Source organism: Humulus lupulus, chromosome 4 (assembly GCF_963169125.1).
Source record: "Humulus lupulus chromosome 4, drHumLupu1.1, whole genome shotgun sequence".
Classification (NCBI taxonomy): Eukaryota; Viridiplantae; Streptophyta; class Magnoliopsida; order Rosales; family Cannabaceae; genus Humulus; species Humulus lupulus.
In genome coordinates this window covers 105,179,773-105,206,209 of record NC_084796.1, presented here as the reverse complement: position 1 = coordinate 105,206,209, position 26,437 = coordinate 105,179,773, and the positions used below count along the sequence as shown (strand labels likewise).

Genomic DNA, 26,437 nt, shown 5'->3' with positions numbered 1-26,437 from the left:
TGAGCTTCAAGTGAAGGACCATGGGGCCCAGATTGAGAGCTCCTTGGAGAAGATGTTCTATCATTTTTGGGCATACAATCAGGACGAGGATTTCTCGTGCTGAGGTCTGGGAGCATTACCTCACCAAGATTCAAGACCAATTGGCAAAGGAGCATGCGGAGACTGTGGAGATGACTTCTAAGGCCATAGTTGATGGAGGAGAGGAAGAGGTGTCATCCCGGGAGCAAACGACCAGAGCTCAGGAATGAGAGGACCTCCATATGTTTTATTTTTCTTATTGTTAAGGATATTGCAAACCCTTGTAAGGAGGCCTTTTAGGCCAAGACAATTTACACATATTTTCCTTATATGTGTTAATTTTTTTCTATGTATGTTCAATCTTTCTGCACCCCTTTCTATTGATTAATATTGTGTTTATAGACTTTTGAAGCTTTTATACACTTGCTAGTTGTAGGGAGTGATTTTTACATCGAGACATGTACCTGATAGCTTGACCAGTTAATTTCTAGTCGTTGACTTGGTTATATCAAGGAGTTTTGATCGCCTATTTGTGCATACATGTTACGATTCAGGCCTTGGACCTGGTTTGGCTCCATAATTTTTGTGCCTAGTTAAAATCTAGGATTTTTGTTTTGTTTTTGCTTTGAATTTTCTTAACTTAGTTCATATTTGGAATTGCTTTGAAAACTCGAGCTTTAAAAAGCCGTAAACTTTCCAAATTTCCAAATTCTAAGTTGCAAAAATTTATCTTAAGTTTGCATAATATTTCAAAGACTGTCGAGAGTTATATGCCCCCAAGCGATCAAAATTTATAAATATTCTATATCACTTTTACATAATTAACACATGTTAAATAACAAGGATGTTATCCCAAAAATTTCAGTTTGATGACGTGGCAATAAGAAGTGACAAGTGGCAATGCATGATCGTCAAGCAGATAATCAAGCGGCACATTAATGGTCAATAAATGTGTTGACCAATGGAAGTGTAAAGAATAGAAAAAGACCTACGGAGTTGTGATATCACTGGTTGGAAGATGGTTTTTACCTGGTTAGGAAACAATTCACCCGAACGAATAGCAATTTAACTGGTCAGGAGGGAGTCTTACCTAACCAGACACATCAGAAGGGGTGTTTGTCTGACCAGGAAAGGGTTTAACTGGTCAGGAAACGTTTTACCCGACAAGATAAGAATTTTGTCTGGTCAGGAGGGAGTCTTACCCGACCAGACACCTTAGAAAGGGGTTTTACTCGACCAGACACCTTTGAAAGGGGTTTCACCAGATCAGTCACTTCAGAAAGGGTTTTCACTCGACTAGTTACATCAGAAAGGGTTTTACCCGACAATTTACATCCGAAAGGGGTTTCATCTGATCAACTACATCAGAAGGAAGATTTAGCCGACCAAATATGTCAGATTAAGGAGTGTAGCCGACCGGATGTGTCAGAATCTCAGAGGTTAATTGCCCAGTGACTTCTTTACAAAATCTCAGTAACAACTTCAACCCGAATCGCTCGTAACTACCACGCGAATCTCTCAGATATCCCAAAGTAATATCTAGATTGTTGTAATTTGAATTTTTTTATTATTTTATTAATTAAATTTAGTTAAAACAACAAAAGACCCCGTCAAAACGAGATATTTTTTATGTACGATCCATGAGCCTATAAATAAAGGTCTCATGGCATCATTTTAGGGTGGCTGATCTTTTTTGAGACTTGGAAACTCTCTAATTTTGAGACTTTGGGACTGTTACTTGGGGCATTCTTGGGGCATTTTCTGAGAGAGCTTAGAGAGAGAAAGCTTTTATTTTCTAGAGAGAGAAACTTTGTAGTTTTCTACTTACACTTGAGAAACTCAGTTGGCTTAGGTCCATCTGATCTTAAGTGTAGGCTTCATATATCACAACTCCAAGTGGATTAGGCTATTACCAACAAATTGGGGCTGAACCACTATAAAATTGTTTATGTCGCTATTTTCTATTCAAGGCTTACTGTCATTTTGATGTTTACTCGTCGTTGGAAAAAATCATGGTCAACATTTTTGGTGCTTTCATTGAGAGCCTGAATAGAAGAAACACATTACCATCCTACCATTATGGCACCCAAGAAGCCCAGTATGTCAACTGCAAAAGAAATTGTTAGACCAGAAGATCCTACACCTGAGAACCCTGACACTAAGCCCAGGGTCTTTCTTGAGGAGACAACTCCAGAGGTCAAACAACTCACGAAGGCCATGGGTGCTTTCCAGAAAGAGATGATGCAATTCAACTCTCGGCAAGAGTCTTTCGCTAAGGAAATGGCTAGGCAGAAGGCTACATTCGAGCAGCAAAGACAGGAAATGGATGCCAGAAGTGAAGAGATCAGGCGACGGTAGGTGGAGGCCGACTGGCGACATCGCGAGTAGCACTTTCTCTAGAAGCAGCTACTCAATTGGCTCAAGCAAATGCCCAAGCCGTGACACGAGCAGCCACCCAGGTGAAGTCCCCTGCTGGCAGTGCCAATTCTCAGGGGCCAGACAGAAGTAGAAGTAATCCCACTTGTCGAGCAGATGATGGGGTCCGCTCTGGGACTGCATCGACGCAAAGGGAGAATTCTAGAACCCCTTCCAGTAGCCACCGATCAGAAACTTCTCGATCAGGAAGTCAACAGTCGGGAACTAAGAAGACTCCGCCAGGGCATAACTGGACCAGAGCTCCTCGAGATAAGAAAACTCCATAGTATAAAGACAGGTATGGCTGGGATGAGGCTGATAGTCATCAAACCGACCGGTCAAAAGAAAAAAAGGGCAGCAACTAACAAGAAGGAGGAAAGGACCACGCGGGCCGTGCCGAGAAGCCGCCACTACATCATGGCTAGCGGCGTAGTAGGAGAGAGCATGTCCCACACAGTAAGCCCTCCAAAAAATTGAAGAGTACGGTGTTTGATCAGCTAAGAGGACATGCTTCCCGGAAGGATCTAAGAGACATCATTAGCAACAAGAGGAAGATCGCCCAGGTCGAAGGGCAAGATCTTACCCACCCTGGCGATCAAGTAGAAATACTTGACGACAGTGCACTTGTAGTGTCCCAGAATATTTACTTAGCTAGCTAGATAATAGTAGTAGTTAGTATTAGTTTGTAGTATGTTAGATTCCGTGGATTTTGGTTCAAGACGGGACTTAGTTGGATAGTCATAGCAATAGTTATGGATTTTTATAAGTTTAACCTATAGTTTAAGAATATTAATTATAACATAAGGTTTGATTAATATAGCTGATTATAGAGATGTCATTATTATAACCTAAAGTTTAGATATAACTAATAAGATGGTGACACTTGTCATAATCATGTTTATTAAGGATTTAAGTATTTTTTATGAATAGATTAAATATAAGAAAGATCTAGATGCTCTAAAACCTTCCAACAGCTGTTAGGATCGTATTATGACTCAGTCAAAGCTATTTACTCAATTCAAAATATGCTGAAAAAGTGCAAATACGTGTTTGATATATCAATGTATGCCGATATATCGCAGCTATAGGGGCTGATATATCGCCTACGGAAGATACGGAAAACACGTTGACTTTGCACGAACATTCGAACGGGGCTCGGGAAAATGGTCCAGCCGATATATCGCCCAGGGTAGGCGATATATCACCCTTGGTGCTTTATTTTTTAATATTGAGGATTTTTAAATTTAAAAACAGCCTTAATCACTTGGACTTGCCTTTGAACGATTTTGACCGAGTTCTAGGGCGTCTGTTGAACGAAAATTCAAATCCTTTTCATTTTATATTCATTTATGTATTCAAATTAAAAGGGGTTAGTTTCACTCCTTGAAATCTATAAATAGGACCTAGTACTCAGCCATTTTCTTCATTCTTCGAGCAGTCTTCAGAGCCTCCAAGTTGCTAAGGTTATCATAGAGAGAAACACTTGGGTTTTTGGGTTAAAAGCTTTTTCATTCTAAGCTTTTCTAAACACTTGGGAAGTGAGATATAGTGAGATTTTGATATCGAGGTTTAGATCAATTCATAAGATCATTCAAGGTATTCTTATCCTTAAGTTCAGTTCTTTATGGTTCTTTAGTTTTCTTTTATTTTCTTTTCAGATCCTAACTCTTGTTTATGATTCTTGGTTAGGTGTTTAAGTTTCTTGAAAACTTAAGGTTCTTCTCGATAAGTTTCTTCTTTGATGGTTTAGTTTTCTTTTCATCTATTTTCTTTAGAAACTCACCATTCTTACTGTTGGTTTTTAGGAGTGTTCCAATCCCATTCTTGTTCTCAAATATCCCGGTTTTTGGTAAGGAAAATAGGATAGATTTTATGTGGTTATATGTTATATGTTATTGTTATGATATGTTTTATGTTATGATATATATATGTAAATATGTCTTGTAGTCATTTGGGGCTTATAGTTGCTTAGATAGCAAACCCCAAAATATTTTTTATGTCACTTGGGGCTTATAGTTGCTTAGATAGCAAACCCCAAGAATTTTTATCATTTTCATGGTTTAGAGTTATGATTTACCCTACCTCGATTAGTAGACAAAGGACCTAGATGGGTCATCATATACTACCATGTGATCTAACCTACCTCGATTAGTAGACAGAGGACCTAGATGGTTTATCACATGTCATGTTAATGAGTTAATGGCCATTAATATTGTAGTCCTATATGATATACTTTTTTATAGTCATATGTTTTATAGTATATGTTATAATCTTATGATTTATGACTTATGTGTTAGTAGATTTTCCTTGCTGGGCATTAGACTCATTCCTTTATTTTTAGCTTGATGCAGGAAAATGATTATGGAAGGCGGAAAGATTCATGGAAGCTTGGCTTGTGTGATAAGGATGAATGGATTGAATGGACTGCATGAACGATTGAGGATGAAGTTATTTTTTAAGTCTTTTGAATTATGTTTCTTTTGTAATTCTGTATTTAGTTTTTAAACAATTAAAGTTTATGGTTTATGTTTTTATGTATTAAACAATGGGTACCCATACCGTATTTTATATTTTATATTTTACTTTGTATTTTGCACAATATTTATTTTGGGGTTTTAAATAAAGTTATTTCTTATGTATGTTTCCCAATAGTAGCTATGTCTAGTAGTTTTAATGGTCCAAGGTCTTAGAAATAGTTGGATTATTACAGTTGGTATCAGAGCAACGGTTCATATGCATGAAGTTCTCCTTGATACACACGCACAAGCACTGAATCTAACCGCCAATCTAAGTGTTTATGTTTATTATGCTTATGTTTATGTTTATAGCTAACGTTTTATCCCTTATGTTTTCAGTTAAGAATGGATGAAGCCTTGACCTATGAGGATATCCGAGCCATTAAGGCATTAGAAAGGATTAGAGAGCCAAGGAATACCATAGGAGCGTTAGAAATAATCACTCGGAGATTGATTTTATTCCACAAGGAGATAGTTCATCTTCAAACTACTAAGCAAATTATGACGAGAGCGACAGAGCAATATGTCTTAGTAATTAGGCTTTTTAAAGATTTTCCTTCTGTAATTTCAACATTACAAGAAATATGGCAAACTATATATGATGAAGATGATTTACCGGTAGCCATGAGATATTATTTTCTCATACTTAGGTTCACCTCTAAGTTGGAATTTCAATTTACTAATGAGAAAAAGCATAGAATCTTTATGAATCTTCCCTGAGGAAATTTTGAGGATCAAGATAATGATGATTATGAGAAGATATATGATGATATGTTAGATGAAGGATCAGATGTAGAAGATCCTGATTTTTAGATTCACCCTAATTATGTTAGTTTAGTTATTTATTTGATTATATTTTGCATTTATGATTGTATTTAGTGAAAACCTTTTTCCAAATGAATATTATTGTTATTTTTGAATGACATGTATGAGTTTGATTTTTATACAATCATAATAAATAATAAATTTAATGAATAATGACCAAGTTCGGTGAGGGTGGATACAAATCAATGAACCGGGTTCTATATTAAGAGTTTAGGGGGCCATAGTAGTGGGAACAATTTTACTGATCCAAGCCCTCCCTCAATATGGTTAACTTTGGAACAACGACGAGTTTCGAGCCTGGGAATTAAGTCATATAGGATGATTAAAAACAGACTTAGAAAATAATAAAGATGACTTATTTTTCTAAGTATAGAAACACACCCTAATTATAAAGAAGGCTTATATAATTTTTTTCATAAGAAATCATAACTAATAGGTTCGAGTTATGTTTGCTTAGATTAAGTTATTGCCTTAGAGCCTATTAGGGTAAGTTCTAACATGTTTTTCTTGACTGTTAGAACTCTGCTGAAGATGTCGCTCAGAAGGTCTGCATGCAGAAACGCCAATGCCTCCAGCGCCGTCCATGAGACTAGTGAAGCCCCTCCAGTACGAAGAAGGGGAGCGTGTGCTACCAATACTGCTGCTAACAGAAGTGCACCACCGACTCCGGTTGACAACACCGCAAAAATTGTCCGACTACAGCAACAAGTGGAAGAACTGTTGTAGTAACAACGAAAACAGGCTCAATTGCAGCCTCAGACTCAGCCACAACCTCAGCCTCAGCCGCAACCGCAGCCTCAGCAAATGGCTCAAACACCCCAACAAGTAGGTCCTTATGGGGGATGGCCAATGGTGAACTATGCGCCCTACCCACCTCAGTACATGGAGCCAATCTACAAGCATTTTTGTAAGCAACACACTCCAAACTTTGAAGGGACAACGAACCCCTTCGAGGCGGAAGAATGGCTAAGGAATGTAGAGTCGATCCTAGTACACATGAATCTCAGCAATGCGGACCGCATATCCTGCTTTTCTTCTCTTCTAAAGAAAGATGCTAGAATATGGTGGGACTTAGTACAGCAGACTAACGACATCGCCACCATGACATGGACTAGATTTGTCGAGTTCTTTCACAAGAAGTATTATAACACAGCAGTCATCGCCACAAGGGTGGAGAGTTCACCAGTTTGAAGCGGGAAACTTGACGATAGCAGAGTATGCTCGTCAGTTCGACTGACTAGCCAAGTTTGCACCAGAATTGGTTCCAACAGATTTTTTGAGGGTCACAAAGTTTGTTAGAGGACTTAGACCAAAGATTGAGCTAGGAGTCAAGTTAGTAACTCATGGAACCACTTCCTATACCGATGCTCTAGAAACGACTATAGAAGTGGAAAGGCTTTAGGAAAATTTCAGTAAAGAGGAGGCCAGCAAGCCTGAACCTAAACAGCAGAATCAACCTCAGAATGGTCAGAACCACAACAACAACCATCAGCATAGAAATAATAATGGCCAGAAGAGAAGGCATCCTGACAACAAGAAATCCAACAATGACAAAAGAGCACGGACAAGCAATGGAAACAATAGATCGGGTTATGTAGAATACCCGCAGTGCTCCAAATGCCAAAAGAAACATCCAGGTGAGTGTGGTGAAAACACCAAGGGATGTTGCAATTGTGGCCAGGAAGGGCATCGAAAGAAAGAATGTCCACAGCTCAAGCAAGAAGAGAAAATGGACAACAAGATGGTTCCTGCTAGAGTCTTTGCCTTGACCTAGGGAGAAGCTGAAGCTAGTAATATAGTGGTCACAGGTCAGATTCCTATCCTCGACAATATATGTTTAGTATTATTTGATTCGGGAGAAACACACTCGTATATCTCGTTAGGAATGATAGAGAAATTAGACAAACCTTGTGAAAGATTTAGAACTAGGTTTGTGACAAAATTGCCTTCGGGCAAAGTAGTCCTATCATCACGGATAGTACGAGGCGTACCGATCAAAATTGAGGATGTAGATCTAGAAGGAGACCTAATAGAGTTAGAGATCAAAGATTTGGACGTGATACTGGGCATAGATTGGCTAGCAAGGCATGGCACAACAATTGACTGCAGACGTAAGAAAGTGATGTTCGAAACTCCTGACAGTCAGAGACTATGCTTTATGGGAAAGATTTCGGGACTACGAACACCGCTTATTTCATCTCTCAAAGCTCAGAGGATGATAGAAAAAGGATGTCATGCATTCTTAGCCAGCATCATGGATGTGGTAAAGGAAACACCACTGAAGGTTGGAGACATCCGCATCATAAAAGAATTCCCAGAAGTATTTCCTGACGACTTACCAGGGTTGCCGCCAACTCGGGAAATTGTCTTCACAATTGAACTAGTACCGGGCACCAAGCCTATCTCAAAGGCACCATACCAGATGGCACCTACCGAACTCAAGGAGTTAAAGACACAGCTACAAGAACTCTTAGACTTGGGTTTCATTAGACCAAGCCATTCGACATGAGGAGCATCGGTTCTATTTGTGAAAAAGAAGGATGAAAGCATCCAGATGTGTATAGATTATTGTGAGTTGAATAAAGTGACGATTAAGAATAAGCACCCGCTACCCCGGATTGATGACTTGTTTGATCAACTCCGAGGAGCAACCGTGTTTTCAAATATTGATCTACGGTTCGGGTATCACCACCTCAAGGTACAAGAAGAGGATATTCCTAAGATAGATTTTAGAACTCGTTATGGACATTACGAGTTTCTAGTTATGTCTTTTGGTCTTACCAACACTCCAGCCGCATTTATGGATTTAATGAACAGGGTCTTCAAGGATTACTTGGACAAATTCATCGTAGTGTTAATCGACGATATTTTGGTGTACTCCAAGGACGAAGTCAAGCACGAGGAACATTTAAGGATGACCATGTAGCGACTAAAGGATCATCAACTTTATGCCAAGTTAAAGAAGTGTGAGTTTTGGCTTTCGCAAGTAGCATTCCTCGGCCACATAGTATCCAAGGACGGAGTTGCTGTAGACCCAGCTAAGGTAGAGGCTGTGAAGGATTGGCCAAGACCTAAGAATGCGTCAGATGTTAGAAGTTTTCTTGGGCTAGCAGGTTATTATCGGAGGTTTAAAGAAAGGCTTTTCTAAGATAGCCACTCTACTTACCAACCTGACCCGAAAACAACAAAAGTTCAACTGGACAGACAAGTGTGAAGAGAGCTTTCAGTTGCTTAAGGATAAGCTATGCTCAGCACCAGTACTTTGTGTACCAACACCCAACGACAAGTTTGTAGTCTACTATGATGCGTCGAAGCAAGGTTTGGGTTGTGTGCTGATGCAGAATGACAAAGTAATAGCCTATGCCTCAAGGAAGTTGAAGGAATACGAGCAACGCTATCCAATGCATGATATGGAGTTGGCAGCGGTGGTCTTCGCATTGAAAATCTGGCGCCACTATCTTTATGGAGAATGGTGTGAGATTTATAGGGACCACAAAAGGTTAAAATATTTCTTCATGCAGAAGGAGTTCAACATGAGGCAGCACAGGTGGTTAGAACTAGTAAAGGATTATGACTGCGAAATCCTATACCACCCGAGAAAAGCAAATGTAGTTGTTGATGCACTAAGCAGAAAGAGTTACGGAAATAACAATATCCAGAATAGAAAAGTCACTTTAGTGAGAGCTGATCAATGCCGGAATAGAAGTAGTTGTTGGTAAACTAGCCAACTTGTCCATCTAGTCAAGTCTGTTAGAAGATATACGGATCGAACAAGGGCATGACGACACATTAGTATCTTACATAGCTGCAGTCAAAGAAGGGAAGGCCACAAATTTCTCTATATCAGGACAGGGGTTCTTGAGATATAAGGACCGGGTATGTGTGCCGAATGATCATGGAATTAAGATGAAGATTTTAGAAGAAGCGCATAATACCCCATACTCAGTTCACCCAGGGTCGACAAAGATGACTCACGACCTTAAGGCATTATATTGGTGGCCAGGAATGAAGAAAGATGTAGCAAAATATGTGTCTAAATGCTTAGTATGCCAGCAAGTGAAAGCAAAACATCAGCGGCCTGCAGGCTTATTGCAACCGCTTAGTATCCCAAAATGGAAGTGGGAAGACATAGCCATGGATTTCATGACAGGACTACCACGAACAAATAAGCAGCACAACTCGGCTTGGGTAGTAGTAGATAGACTAACCAACTCAGCTCACTTCCTGCCTATCAAGACTACATACACAGTGGATCAGTACGCAGCCATTTATGTCCGATAAATAGTACGACTGCATGGAATCCCTAAGACCATAGTATTCGATAGAGGATCGGTGTTTACATCGAGATTTTGGGGAAGCTTGCAGCAAGCCATGGGTACCAAGTTAAGTCTTAGTATGGCATTTCATCCTCAGATCGATGGTCGGTCCGAGCGTACCATACAAATTTTAGAGGATATGTTGCGTGCTTGTGTACTCTATTTTGGAGGATCATGGAGTAAGTATTTGCCCCTGATAGAATTCTCCTACAACAATAGCTACCAGTCAACGATCGGGATGGTACCCTATGAGTTACTTTATGGAAGGAAGTGTCGATCTTCGTTACATTGCGATGAGGTAGGAGAAAGGCAACTTCTTGGACCCGAAGCTGTTAGAGAAGCTCAGGAAGTAGTAGCATTGATTAGAAAGCGTATGCTCGCTGCTCAGAGCTGACAGAAAAGTTATTCAGATGCCAAGCGGCGTGATGTGGAATTCAAAGTCGGAGATCAAGTCTTCTTAAAGATATCTCCCATGAAAGGTGTAAAGTGGTTTGGGAAGAAAGGCAAGCTTAGTCCTCGGTTTATAGGTCCTTTTGAGATATTGGATAAGGTAGAAATAGTTGCATATACATTAGCCCTACCGCCAGCTCTAGCAGATAGCCACAATGTTTTCCACATCTCGATGCTGCGTAGATATGTGTCAGACCCATCTCACGTCCTCAAGTACGATACGATAGCACTCCAGAAAGACTTGAGTTACGAGGAACGACCGGTTAGCATCCTAGATAGATGGATGAAGGAATTACGGTCTAAGAGTATTCTGATAGTCAAGGTCCTATGGAGTGATAGTTCTGAAAGGGAGGCAACATGGGAGTTGGAGGAAGACATGTTAGCTCGGTATCCGGAATTGTTTGGTAAGTAAATTTCGGGGACGAAATTCTTTTAAATAGGGGAGAATTGTAGTGTCCAAGAATATGTACTTAGCTAGCTAGATAGTAGTAGTAGTTAGTATTAGTTTGTAGTATGTTAGATTCCGTGGATTTTGGTTCAAGACGGGACTTAGTTGGACACTCATAGCAACAGTTATGGATTTTATAAGTTTAACCTATAGTTTAAGAATATTAATTATAACATAAGGTTTGATTGATATAATTGATTATAGAGATGTCATTATTATAACCTAAAGTTTAAATATAACTAAAGTTTATTAAGGATTTAAATATTTTTTATAAATAGATTAAATAAAAGAAAGATCTAGAAGCTCTAGAACCTTCCAGCAGCTGTTAGGATCGTATTATGACTAAGTCAAAGTTGCTTACTCAATTCAAAATATGTTGAAAAAGTGCAAATACGTGTTTGATATATCAACGTATGTCGATATATCGCAGCAATAGGAGTCGATATATCGCCTACGAAAGATACGGAAAACATGTCGACTTTGTACGAACGTTCCAACGGGGCTCGGGAAAATGGTCCAGCTGATATATCGCCTAGGGTAGGTGATATATCGCCTCTGGTGCTTTATTTTTGAATATTGAGGATTTTTAAATTTAAAAACAACCTTAACCACTTGAACTTGCCTTTGAACGATTTTGACTGAGTTCTAGGCATCTGTTGAACGAAAATTCAAATTGTTTTCATTTTATATTCATTTATTTATTCAAATTAAAAGGGGTTAGTTTCACTCCTTGAACTCTATAAATAGGACCTAGTACTCAGCCATTTTCTTCATTCTTCAAGTAGTCTTCAGAGCCTTCAAGTTGCTAAGGTTATCATGGAGAGAAACACTTGGGTTTTTGGGTTAAAAGCTTATTCATTATAAGCTTTTATAAACACTTGGGAAGTGAGATATAGTTAGATTTTGGTATCGAGGTTTAGATCAATTCATAAGATCATTCAAGGTATTCTTATCCTTAAGTTCAATTCTTTATGGTTCTTTATTTTTGGGTTTTAAATAAAGTTATTTCTTATGTATGTTTCCCAAAATAGTAGCTATGTCTAGTAGTTTTAATGGTCAAAGGTCTTAGAAATAGTTGGGTCATTACAGCACTAGCCGGAAATGCCGAACCAGAAGGTCAAAACACTGAAACATCATCAGTTACACCAGTCATTCAAGCCAATCTTGACGCACATGCGTCTACAATGCAAAGTTTGGCTAAGTGACTTACCAGGTCGATGATTTAGTCCTGAGAAAGGTGTTCATCAAAGACCCAACAGCTGGAGTGCTAGAACCAAATTGGGAAAGACTTTATCAAATCAAGAAAGTTTTGCCTCCTTGCACTTGCAAACTTTATTGGCTGAATAGAGCTTGATCAGAAACCATTGGAATGGCAAGCGTCTGAGGATATATTATCACTAAATACTGCTTTTAGAGTGGTAGCTTTCAAGTTGTTTAACTTGCTATTTAAGTTTTGTTTATGAGCTTTTTATTTATTGACCAGTCATTTATTTTTGAACAGTTTTTGTTGTTTAAGACTCGTTATTAGACACGTTTTGTCCTTTTTTAATTTACGAGAAATAAAAGAGACTACGCGCATCGTGGTTGATTCTTGCTACAAATATGCATGTATGTTAATTTGTCGAACAGTGTTCAACTGGTTGGTAAAACTGGACAGTGTTCAACTGGTCAGCAGATTCAAGCAGTGTTCAACTGCTCGAATATTTTCCATATATTCTATGTGTTTTACGAGTAATTAACTGCTCGAACAAATTCGGTCAAGTAGCAAGTGACGAAGGATCTTTCAACCCTTGATCACTTGGGGGGCACATGGGGTATGCTGGTATATAATTTAATACAGACAATAAGAGCACGAGTTAAGATATTTGTTTTTAGGCTAACTTGTAAATTTTCGAAGTCAAAAAAAGTCATTAAGCTAACTTGTTTGACAAAGATTAAGTAACTTTGGAATTTTCAAAATTTCAAGTTAGAAGAAAATATTCGTGTGAAAATAAACATTATGCTCATAAAATGTTAGAGCAATAAAAGTGTGAGAAAGTATACTTAGTAGGGACTTATGAAATGTCTAGAATTTCTAAGTTAGAAAACTAAGTACTCATGTGAAAATATAAGGCATACATCAAGTGACTTTACTATTCAGAAAAAAAAACTTATGATGTTTTAAGTCTAAAAAGACTTAGAATGTTTCAAGTTAGCAAAGAAAAGAAGTATAAATGCCAACAGCTAGGTCGTACGAGCAAAATATAAAAGTTGTTAAGCAGCAATTGTGTTACAAAAGCATAAGAAAAAAGAGTAAACTACTAGCCAGGTACAAATTTTTGCTTGTCAGGTGCAAAGTTTCCCTGGTCGACTGAGCATGCATCATTGGTCGAGTAGGAAACTCTGTGGTTGGACAGGATGCTCTCCGGTCGGCTAAGAGTGTCTACGAGCCGGGTAAACTAGTCTCTGGCTGGTCAACACTGTCATCAACATCCAGGACCTCCTCTGGTCAGAATGATAGAGCAGGAGAGGCAGGCATAGTGCCAGCTAGAAGAGCTGCCTCCTCAGCGGCCTTGGCTTCATATTTGGTGAGTTCTTCGGCCTGTGCTTCTTCAGAGAGAAATTTGAGGTTGAGAGGCCTATTTAACTTCTAAATCTGATAGAAGCAGTTGAAGCAGATTTCTTCATAACGAGCCATATCAACTTCCTTCTCCTATTTCAACTCTTTATTCTCTTGAGTATTCTTCTCCAGTTGGTCGGTCAGTGTCTTATTGGCCTGGATTTTCTTGCTGTTCTCATCAACCAACTCCTTCAAAGATCTATCTCGGTCAGCAATTGTTTTATCCGCCTGCTTAGTCTTTTCTTGGAGATCTTTCTCAGACTTAGTCAGACTTTCAATCTTTGCCCGTGCTTCCACCAATTGATCATTCAAGACCTTGACCAACTCCTTATAGTTTACTGCTCGGCGTTGAGCATGACTAACAGTGATGAGTCCCTGGAGCAAATAACTAGAAAAGTATTCAGAATAAGAACAATCAATGAGAAAGTGAGTATTTCTAATAAGATGCTTACACTCATAATTTGAGCAAGGCCTTTGTGAAGGACAAATTCAATGCTTTGTTGGGGTAAAGTCTCAAAGGTTTGAGTTGGCGTTGAGTGGTGAAGAGTATGGTCTAGTAACTCTTTGCCATACTCACCAGCAATGCGAAGGGGCTCGCTTAAGCAGGCTGATCGAGTAGTTTAAAGGCTGGCAGAAGAACGAATCGACGGAGGAGTCAAGCGTGGGTAGTGACTAAATGAATGGATGGTCTCCCCTGGTTAGGCGGTGTAGTCCTAACGACCTTTCTTGGAGGATTCAGGCTGCTCCCTTCATCAGTTTTCCTCTTTTGGGCAAAGGGAGTGTTGAACTGCTTGAACATGTCTGGATCAGCAAAAAAACGTAAAGCAAAAGCCCGGTCAGTGAAAATGAGAAATAAATATAAGTGAATGAAAATTTTTACTGAGACCATATGACTCTACAAACTTTCACCACAATCATTCTCAAAAAGTTATCTAGAACAAAATAAACTCTGGTTACTGTTAGTAGAAAAGCTTGAGTTTAGAATTTTATCAAAAATGTCGTCCTCATCTTCCAAACATCAGTTGTCTTCTCTAAGGAGATCGATTCTTTTTCCTTTTCCAGGCCTATAGGGAAGGTAGGTCGATGAGAATTTTCAAGAAGAGGCTCTCTAATGATGAGACCACCTAGTCGGTGTGGCTGAGGGGATGGTTCAAGAGAGAACTAGTCAGTCACTACTTCGATATCTGCGTTAGACTGATCAATCAAATCTGCTTCATCAGTAGTGCTGCCCACAACAATGGCTTGGTTGTTTTGTAACAACCCTGCCAATTGAATTCTCCAATGTGACCAACTGCTTAACATCCTTCTCCTCAATGGGCATGTTAGCGAGATCCTCTACCCAGGAATGCATTTTCCTGGATGGGAGAGGTTGATTAAAAGGGTCTGCATGCGTAAAAGCCAGGTTGTTAGCTTTGATGTTTGGATGATTCAATTTATGGGCAATGCCATGGAGATACTTTACCCCATTTTGCCTATGAACGAGGTGGAAAAAACATGTATTCTTGTGGATGGGGTTAGTCTTAAGATCAAATAAATAATGTACCTCATGAGGGGTAGGTGGGTTCCAACCCTAGAAGTGGTAAAGAATGTACAAGGAAGACAGGGCTTGTACCCCTTTTTGGAGCAATCTGGAAGGGAGAAACATTAAAGTAATCCACTATTGACCTAAAGAAATGATGCAAAGGGATAGTAGCTCCTGCATAAATGTGATACCTAGACCAGGCACAATAGGCACCACCAGGATTATTGGCTTTCTGGTATTGGTGCGGGCATACCACATTCATTCCTTCAAGTCCCAAAGTTTGAATGTGTCTATCAAGAATTTTGGAGTTCAGCTTAGAAGCCTTAGCTATGAACCATGAAGGCACGCGATCCTCTTCTTTCCTCGGTTTGAGTGTAGCAGTTTGTTGGATTTCCTGTGGCAAAAGTCTGGGTAGCCTTTCTCTTGGGTTTACTAGTTTTTCATGCTTGGCGAGGCGTCTTTAAAGAGGCATCAATCTCAACTTCTTCTAATAAATTTTCTCCCACAAAGGGCACTCGTTCCACCACCTTTTGCGTTGCTCTACGAGCTACTTGGGGATCTTGTTCCTGAGGGAGTCGATTGGACTTTTTCACCCTCATCAGTTGATGTTGACGATGTTGCTTAAGGAATTGATCTTCATGGAGGAAGTATAAAGCTGATCGCGGAAGGATTTTCTTGAGACAACAAAGACGGTCTTCCAGAGTTCATTTTCTTGGAGATTTGGAAGAAGAATCGTTGCTCGGAAGGGTATCACTTGAAGCGGAAGATGAGGAATCAGAGACTGTTTGGTTGTCACCTCCCCTATAGTTGAAACGATTCATCTACAGAAAATATGGGTAGGTGAGTAAACCAAACAAGAAATGAATACAAGTAAAAATATTTACTGCCCAATAAAAAAAAATTCTCTAAGCAGTTAAAATATTTTACTGCCCAGATAAAAATGTATGAGAGCAATGGTGACAATTTTAAACAGTTCACAGGAGAAAAGGAAATTTTTTTGTACCATGTTTTCAGGGGCATAAGGTTTAAGTGTTTTTGTGCTCATTGCGCATAAGTACTCGATCGGCTAGGCATGGTATTGGGCTAAGAATTCCCAATCGGCTAATACTATCTGAGCAACCAAATTACTCAAGTGGCTAGGAGGTATCCGAGCAGCTTGTAGGAGTTTCGAAGGGCCAAGGTGATTTTTGATTGTCTAAGGATTCGTCCAAGCAGTTTGGAAACATTTCCGAGGAGCCAAGAATGGCATCCGATTGGGTTCATGGAATTTTTTGCCTTTCTCATGGCAAAAAATTTTGAGCAGTCGAGGCATATCCGATTGGCCAACATGTGACCAACTAAGGTGATATCCAATCGGCTAACAAAAAAATATAATTCCGAGAAGTCTAAGCCTATCTGATCGGTCAAACCAACAAATCCGAGCATATTTTTTTTTTTTAAAAAGTTATGACTCGGCAAGTACAAATTATCTCAAAAATGTGGGCACAAACACGTTTACCTATTCATGGGGCTTACAAACAAGATCAAAAAGTCAAATTTCTAGGATTCAACAAGCTTCAAGAAAACATCAATGATCATCCTATACCCATGAACCCGAATTTGCAATGTGGAATGGGAGATCATTTTTTTAAAGTTTCATGAATTTGGAGGCAAAATTGACTAACCCGAGGCCTAAACTACATCAAAACAGCCACAAAATGCACTATTCGACAAAGATTCATCACAAAATTCCAAGGAGAGCATATCAAAAGTGGGTTTCGGCATTCATCTATTCTAACCAATATTTGTGAAGCATTTAATGCTTCAAAATGTTTAAAAGTGAAGTTAAAGAAGAAGAAACTTACCCAAGTAGATGGAAGAGCACTTGATTTCTTGAAGAAGCCTTTGATTTGTTTGAAGGAAGTAGAGCACCCTTAGAGCTTTGGAGGAGAATCGGCCAAAACAAGAGGAATTTCATTTTTATGATGTATTTTTAGCTTGTGATGGATAGGCATGTGTGGGCCTATTTAAAGGGAAAGGAGGAACTTTTCAATTAACCTAAAAACTCTTAGTATTCTTTTTCCCACAATTGGGAACTGATAGGTGCCATTTTTATGGCCTGAAAAGTTCAGTTGTGGGTTTACATGAAAAGGCGGGAGAATATAGAAAGTCATTTTTTGGAATTTCAAGACACAAAGAATATTAAAGTTACTGGTGAGTCACCACGTGGAGGCAACTGCTAGGATATTCTCTTAATTTCTGATTGGCTATTCAATTTCTAGAGATTTAGCTGGTCGGAATTTTATTATTTGTGAAAATTACTAACGGCGAAGTTTTTGGACGACCTCAAAAATATTTTGCTAGAGAAATTTTTTATCATATAATAAACTTGGGGGGGGGGGGGGGGGGGAATGTTATCCCCAAAATTTTATTTCGATGACGTGGCAATCTGAAGTGGCAGGTGGCAGTGCATGATCGTCATGCGGATCATCAAGCGGCACATTAATGGTCAATAAATGTGTTGACCAAGGGAAATGCAAAGGTTAGAAAATGACCTACGGAGTTGTGATATCACTGGTCGGAAGATTGTTTTACCTGGTCAGGAAATAATTCACCCGATCGGATAGGAATTTCACAGGTTAGTAAATGTGTTGACCAAGGGAAGTGCAAAGGTTAGAAAATGACCTACGGAGTTGTGATATCACTGGTCGAAAGATTGTTTTACCTGGTCAGGAAATAATTCACCCGACCGGATAGGAATTCCACTGGTCAGGAGGGAGTCTTACCCAACCAGACACATCAGAAGGGTTGTTTGTCCAACCAGGAAGGGGTTTAACTGGTCAGGATACGATTTACCCGACCAGATAAGAATTTTGTCTGGTCAGGAGGGAGTCTTACCCGACCAGACACCTCAGAAAGGGGTTTCACTCGACCAGTCACTTGAGAAAGGGGTTTCACTCGACCGATTACATCAGAAAGGGGTTTTACCCGACCAGTTACATCAGAAAGGAGGTTTCATCTGATCAGCTACATCTAAAGGAAGATTTAGCCAACTAGCTATGTCAGATTGAGGAGTGTAGTCGACCGAATGTGTCAGAATCTCAGGAGTTAACTGTCCAGTAACTTCTTTACAGAATCTCAGTAACAACTTCAACTCGAATCGCTCATAACTACTGCGTGAATCTCTCAGATATCCCAAAGTAATAGCTAGATTGTTGTAATTTGAATTTGTTTATTATTTTATTAATTAAAGTTGGTTATAACAACCAAAGACCCTGTCAAAACGGGATGTTTTTTATGTACGATTCATGAGCCTTTAGATAAAGGGCTCATGGCATCATTTTTAGGGGGGGTGATCTTTTTGAGACTTGGAAACTCTCTAATTTTGAGACTTTGGGACTATTACTTGGGGCATTCTTGGGGCATTTTCTGAGAGAGCTTAGAGAGAGAAAGCTTGTATTTTCTAGAGAGAAAAACTATGTATTTTTCTACTTACACTTGAGAAACTCAGTTGGCTTAGGTCCATCTGATCTTAAGTGTAGTCTTCATATATCACAACTCTAAGTGGATTAGGCTATTACCAACAAATTGGGGCTGAACCACTATAAAATTATTTGTGTCGTTATTTTCTATTCAAGACTTACTGTCATTTTGACATCTACTCGTCGTTAGCCAAAATTGTGGTCAACAAAGGATAAATTTAAAAATCCTGGTAACATGTTTAAATTACACAGCAACCTTATACTATTCAAATTCAAACAATAGATAACATGGCTTTTATATTTAAGCCTTACAAAAGATGAATTATAAAGTCTCACAAAAAATCCATATCACTGGTAATACTTCTTGAGATGCAAGGCATTCCAAGTTCATGGAACCATCTCTCCGTTTAGCCGAGCATATATCATCGTCCTCAATGAGGACGAAGAACAAAGATCGCCGAAGATCAGCTCCGAGCCAACCCAAGTGGAAGCCAGTCCCGAAGACTCAAGCTCGTCCTCAACGAAGTTCCAGTCTAGCCTCCAAGCCCAGATCTAGCACCTTCGTCCCTGTGTTTCTGCCGACCTTGTGTTTCTACCAACATTCTCCTGTCGTTGCGTCTGGCTGTGAAGCTCCAGATCTCAGATTCACGACGTTCTCCCTTCTGTCGAAGGGCTTCTTCTGCAAGCCCCAAACTGCAGTAGAACAGTGTCGCAAGCTTTGATCTGATGTCCCCCCTCCCCCGTGAACCAAATCTAAAGTAGAAGATTAAGAAAGAGAAGAAGAAGACAAGGATGAGGAAGATAGAAACGTTTTTAATTTTTTTTTATATAATTTCATTTTAGGAAAAGATTTGATTAATATTAAGTTTGTTAGTTTAATTTTAGTATTTAATTTTTAATTTTATGTTTAATTTGTTTTCATTAAATCTTATAATTCTTGTCAATTTTTAGAAAATTATTTATGTTAATTTTTTCTTATTTAAAATAGTTTTTTAATGATTTTTTTTATTTAAAAACTATTTAATTTATTTTTTATTTTAAAAAGAATTTTATATTTTTTTTATTTTAAAATATATTTTCATTATTTATTTAATTCATTAATTAATAAATTATGAGGGCATTTGGGTCATGTTTAAAAAAAGTCTGACTCAAATCTGGTCCACGGTACTTTTTTGTTTCATTTTGTAAAATGTATAGTATGCATTATCATTTAACAAAACAGAAGGTCCGAATTGTAACTTTTGCACACACAAAGTCTAAAATTGTATTTACCCTTTTTAATACATTGATGATATTTTTAAAGGGGCCTAGAGTTGAAGTGTAAGTGGTTGACCCATATATACATGCAACTATTAGAAGAAAAAAAAAAAGCTTTTACAAGTTTCAACTAGCCATGAGTTGTCTGGAATAATGTATGTGCACGTGTGTGTTCATAGCATACTTGAAAATTGATTATTTGACCATTCCCAAATAATTGGCCACAATACATTTAAAAAAAAAAAAGTTACTCATTTGATACCGTGCGTTGTACTAAAGAATAGCTTTGATACCCAATATTATGAATAATATTAATACGATATCCTAATCTTAAAAAAACGTAATAAAATGGTACCATGAACTTAAATTTGGTCACAAATGACAAATAAATATATTTCCATGAATAATTGGGTACCATTTTATACTGATTTTCAAATAACAAGATACTTAATGACTATTATCAAAAATACAAAGCACTATTTTATTAATTTTCAAATTAGAAGGTACTTGATGATTATCTTCAAGAACATAGGGTACCAAAAAGTATACTTTATTAAAACACACTGGGTACCTACCCAAAAAAATATATATATAATTACAATTGCTGCAAAATCCCTGGTGTTTACATTTGTAAGAACTTTAAAAAAAATTAAAATTAATTAGACAAAAAAAGCTTTCATTTATAAGATTAAGAGAGATTTTTTTCATTTTTTCGTTTTCGTTATTATTTTTTCAGTTTGACGGTGTTGTCTTCGACCATAATCTTTGTTGCCAAGATCATTATGTGAGCCATCAAAGTACGTCAACGAAGTCGACACGAATGGTAACGGGTTGTGGTGAAGGAGGTTGACTGCCGGAGATGAGCATTGGAGCTGCTAAAAATGATTGTTTTCATTCGCCAGAGATAGAGTCTCCACGTGATTCACCAGAGCTCCCAAAAAACTATTTCGACGGGATGGACAAATTTTTTTCAGAGCTTAATGTATATTCAAATATTTTTCAAAGCTAAAGTTGCTGGGCTGAACAAAAATTTAACCGACCTTTGAATTATATGTTCAAACGTTTTACAGAGCACCACTTCGCTAGAGCTTTTTCCATTCGCCGGAGATGTAGACTAAGGCCATTGCCTGAGTCGCTGTGATGGTGGTCAACGTAGCCTAGTGTGCCAATATTACGTGATACTATATTGAATGTGTGGGTATGTGTCTATATATATATATATTGAGTGATAGGTGGAAATAAAGGAAATCAGCTTTGGTTTTCAATTTTCTTAGGACAGTAATATTATGAGATAATGTGTCTTGAGAAACGTAAATATAATTAGAGAGAGAGAAGTGAACAAGTTAAGTATGGAGACATGTGAAAGCCACCAGTAAGCTATATGACCTATGGGAATCAAATATGGTGACTCATGTGTAGTACGGTTAGTTTTGTCATTTAGTAGGAGCGAAACCAGAAATTATGCTCAATGAGAGCTTGGACAAATATTAATTCGAAACCAACAAAAATAACTAATAAATTGTCTTTATAAATTTTCATGTTCAACAAAATAAAATAGGACACTGTCATAGAAAATAAAATAAAAATACAATCTGCCTCGACGGGTTTTCATGTTTTGAAATCGTTGCATGATAACTTCATTGTCAAGGCTATTGAAGATGTCTTTTTCAATGTACACAAGTAAACAATCATTCATCCACTGATCTCCCATTCGATTACGCAATCTATTTTTCAAAATATTCATAGAAGAAAATACTCTTTCCACCGTAGTAGTAACAACAGGTAGAATCAATGTCAATGTAATAAGTCGATACACCAGTGGATAGACAATATTTTTCTTTGTCTCGACCATTTTTTGAGCAAGATCGCCAATACTTTTTAAACCCAAGAACTTCTCAGTAGAACGTACATCAATAATGTAAGTTTCAAGTTGATCATAGAGTATCATAAGCTCAAAAGTAGAAAAATCTTTGGGATAATACTCAGCAAATCGGACCAACTTTTTTTTTGTCAAAAGCTACAAATGAATCACTAGGACACAAAGAAGCTAAACAAAGAAGTAGTTCGGTGTTTACCTCATTGAAACGTTCATTTAGCTCTTGAAGTTGGATATCAATAACAACAAAAAAGAATTCCACACGATAGTGATGTAAATTTGTCATTTCTTGAGTTTTGCGCCGTAAATGACCTTGGGCAACAAATGTATCATCCATATCAGGAACATCCACATTATATTTAGCACAAAAGGTTGAGACTTGATTAAGAAAGGAATCCCATTCATTGTCTCTCATTGCTTGTAATATTTTCTTGCAAATTCATGGCATTTGCAATATCTTGATCTTTTCTCTGTAGTGCTTTTGACAATTCATTTGTTATTCCCAACAATGCTTTCATTAAATGTAGACTGAATATAAAATCAAATGTTAACATCAAAGACAATAAATTACTTGCTTCAAACCTTGGTTCAGAGTTTGCTCGGCCATCGTCTACTATTATTTGAAGAACATTAGCTATAGGGGAGAATAAGTTAATCAAGCTTACCAATGTAGCATAATGTGAACCCCAATGAGTATCACCAATACGTTTAAGATTGGTTTCTTGATTTAGCCCTCTTCCACTTGAAATGTCACCACACTTGAGTGCTTCAGAAATAATAACATCTTGCTTTTCTCTAAGAATATCACAATGCTTAGAAGAACATCCAACGACATTTATCACCATAGTTACCACACTAAAAAGATAAGCAACTAGAATATGTTTCTTTGCGACAGCTACAAGATCAAGTTGAAGTTGGTGAGCAAAACAATGAACATAAAAAGCTGATGGATTCTCATTCAAAATAAGAGTTTTAAGACCACTGAACTCCCCTTGCATATTGCTTGCCCCATCATAACCTTGTCCCCACAATTTATATATGCTTCATCCATATCTAGAAAATAATTTATGAGTAGCACATTTAAGTGACACAGCTGTGGTATTGACCACATGTTCAATTCCCACAAATCGTTCAATCACATGCCCATCTTTATCTACATATCGCAACACAACAGTCATTTGCTCCTTAGTTGAAATATCATGAGATTCATCAACTAAAATAGAAAACAACGTATCTCTAATTTCTTTAATAATGATATCAAGTGTTTCAAAAGCTTATCTTTCTGAATATCAGGTGATGTTAATTTTAAATTCTCAGGAGCATTTGTCAATGTAATTGCTTTGATGTCTTCATTATGATCAGCAAGAAATTTTAAAATCTCAAGAAAGTTACCTTAATTACTCGAGTCTTCAGATTCATCATCACCACAAAAAGCAAGCCCTTGTCACAATAACAAACGAATACAATCAACTACTGCTTCCAAATGACTTCGATACTCACTATGAGCTTGCTTCGATTGTTTTTCAAAAAATGTTTGAATATGTTGTTTTTGGTTCATTAACGCTTCACACATTTTCCTAGCTTGATTGTGAACACTAGATGGACCTCCAACATGAGTATAAAGTCTTGCTTTCCCATTTTTGAAATTTCTGAATCCTTGACCAACAAATGAATCACCACCTGATTGTCCTCCACAATTTGATTTAAACAGATAACAATACAGAAAAAATGCACCATATTTTGATACACTATATTCAAGCCAATTTTGAAATTCCTCATACCAAGCACCGTTGAATGCTCTTGATTGAGGTCCAACTTTTGTCGATGGAAGTGGCTTGAGATGAGGTTGACAAGGACCTTTTTGCATATATGCTCGCCGAACTTGATCACAAATTTTTATGGTCCATAATTGGTGTTCTCAATCCTGGGTCACTTTCAAGATCTTCAAGATTTATGTTGACATCCGCATAACTTGATTTTGTAATTTTATCATTATTTCCTATAGAAGTTGAGGAATTTTGAATACTTTTAAAATTCCTCTTCATACCTATGATGAGTTCGTTTTTAGCATAGTTTTTAACATGTGTTTAGGGTAAGTTTGAGACATTTTGGTGGAGTGTTATGCAGTATTATGCTTGTTTTGGTATGTTTGCAGGAAATAGGAGAAGGAAACGTGAAGTTTGGGAAATGACTGGAAAATCAGCTTAAATTGGGAAATTTATGCTAAAAGTTGACAAGAAGAAAGTTGAAGACTCGTGTGCGGAGATAATTGTTCGTTTTGGAGTTTGGGAACAAGTTTTTGGAAAAATTAGAGGGGCTGCGGCGCTTGAATGAAGAGCTGCGGCGCAAGGAAAAAGCAGAGAGGGCCATTTTCTGGAGTTTTGAAGGGTCGCGGCGCTCGCTGAAAGCAAAGAGGAGGCTGCACAAATCCAAAGAGGCACGCCGCGACGCGTGTGTCTGTACGTGGCCTGTAGAAGGGAAAAATTGTTAGATATTTTAGGGTTTCTTTTTAAATACGTTTTTAAGAGTTAATTAGGGGATTCATTCATTATTAGAGGCGTGGAGAAGTTATTAGAGACTGAGGAGAACATTGAAGACCTAGAGTTTGATTTCTTAATTTCTTCTGTATTCTCTTTTATGGAGTTTATGTTTATATTTAATTTGATTGATTCCATTATGTCTGTTTTGAACTAATCTTGTTATTAGGGTATTAGTGGATTCTTCTTGAAACTTTTGATTTCTTAATGAAATTTTCCTGAATTTCTTTCTTCTGCTGTGGATTGTTTATCTTATGCTTAATGTTTGTGAATGTTTGATCATCATTTACATGTTTATATGATTTTAACCTATACTCTGAAAAGAGAAGGATAATTATGCTATAGGTAAATAATCACAATTTTATATTAGACGAAAGTACTTCTATGAATTGTGTAGTTTAGGGATTATGTGTTTAAAGCCTGCAATATATTGATTTACCACAGAGATGTAGGAAATAGTATATTGTAGAGAATTATAGATCCTAACAAGACTATAATACATAATTGTAATCTGCTATCACAATAGAATTAAGAAATATTGAAAATTGGTTAGAAATCATCAGTGGATGGTTGATGAAACTAAAACCCTATCTTTTACATCCATTGAATTAAATCAAATTTCATCTCTGCATTTCTTTAAGTGCTTAATAGTTTTCTTAATTTTTAGTAATAATTATTTTATTTATAAATCTAAAATTATTATTTAAATCAATTAGAATTAGAGGTTAATTATTGGTATTTAATAGCAGTCTTCGTGGGATCGACACTTTACTTATCATATATTACTTGATTGGACCGCGTATACTTGTGTATTAATTTTTAGAGATCAAGTTTTTGGCGTCGTTGCCGGGGACTGTTTTTATTAATATCAATAAGTTAATTTTTGTTCTAATTTGATTTGTTTTTTTTTAACATTTATTAAAATCAAGGTTCTTTTGTGTTTCAGGACTTGTTGGTATATGCGAAGCAATAGACAAAAACAGATTATACCAATAGATCGGGAAATTAAAAGAACGTGCAGACAGAACCGGAAAATAAAAGGAAATTGGAATTCACCATGGCTGACATTTTGGGAAATGGTGCTAATAATGGTCAAGGGGCTGCTGAGGTTCCAAGGGAGCAAGGAGCACGAACATTAAGAGATTATGTACTTCCTACTATTACAGGAGTGCATTCATGCATTAGACCTCCAACCATTGCTGCCAACAACTTTGAGATTAAGCCAGCCATCCTTCAGATGGTTCAAACAACTGTTCAGTTTGGAGGTATGGAGACGGAGGACCCTAATTTACACATAGCTAATTTTCTGGAGTTATGTGCAACGTTCAAGATGAATGGGGTGAGTGATGATGCTATAAGACTGAGGCTATTCCCATTTTCACTGAGGGATAGGGCGAAAAGTTGGCTGATATCCTTACAAGCGAATTCTATTACTACATGGGAGGAGTTAGTTCAGAAATTCCTTGCCAAGTTCTTTCCTCGAGCAAAGGCTGCAAAGTTAAGGGGTGAGATTAATAATTTTTATCAGTTGGATGGAGAGTCACTGTATGATTCTTGGGAGCGCTTTAAGGAGTTGTTAAGGAAGTATGCACACCATGGAATAGAAAAGTGGATGTTGGTACATAATTTTTATAATGGGTTGAATGGGATGACTAGAACAATTATAGATGCCGCAGCAGGAGGTGCCTTTATGAGTAAAAGTGCTAATGAGGCATATGAGCTATTAGAGGAGATGGCTATGAATAATTATCAATGGCCAATTGAAAGGGGACAATCAAAGAAAGTGGCTGGAATGATGGAATTGGATGCTATATCCATGCTTACCGCTCAAGTAGCAGCCTTGACGAAGCAATTACAAAAGACTACACTCCCATCTCAAGCTATGCAAGTTCAAAACCTTTGTGAAGTGTGTGGTACAACCCATCAACCAAACCAATGCTCTGCTATAGACATGAATAACATGCCCATGGAAGAAGTCCAAGCAATAGGAAATTACCAAAGACAGCCTAATAATCCCCATTCCATGACCTACACCCCAGCTTGGAAGAACCATCCAAATTTTTCCTGGTCTAACAATCAAAACACTCTCCAACCTTATCCTCCACCTCAGCCACCATATCAACCTACCCAAAATAGGCCACCTTATCCACAATAATATGCACACCAAAATCCTCCACCTGGACATTATCAACCACAA

General features: G+C 37.7%; 1 pseudogene; it reads right to left on the bottom strand.

Moving 5' to 3' along the window:
- Positions 1-13,680: 13,680 nt before the first annotated feature.
- On the bottom strand, positions 13,681-23,570 carry LOC133832457 (uncharacterized; annotated as a pseudogene).
- Positions 23,571-26,437: the final 2,867 nt, after the last annotated feature.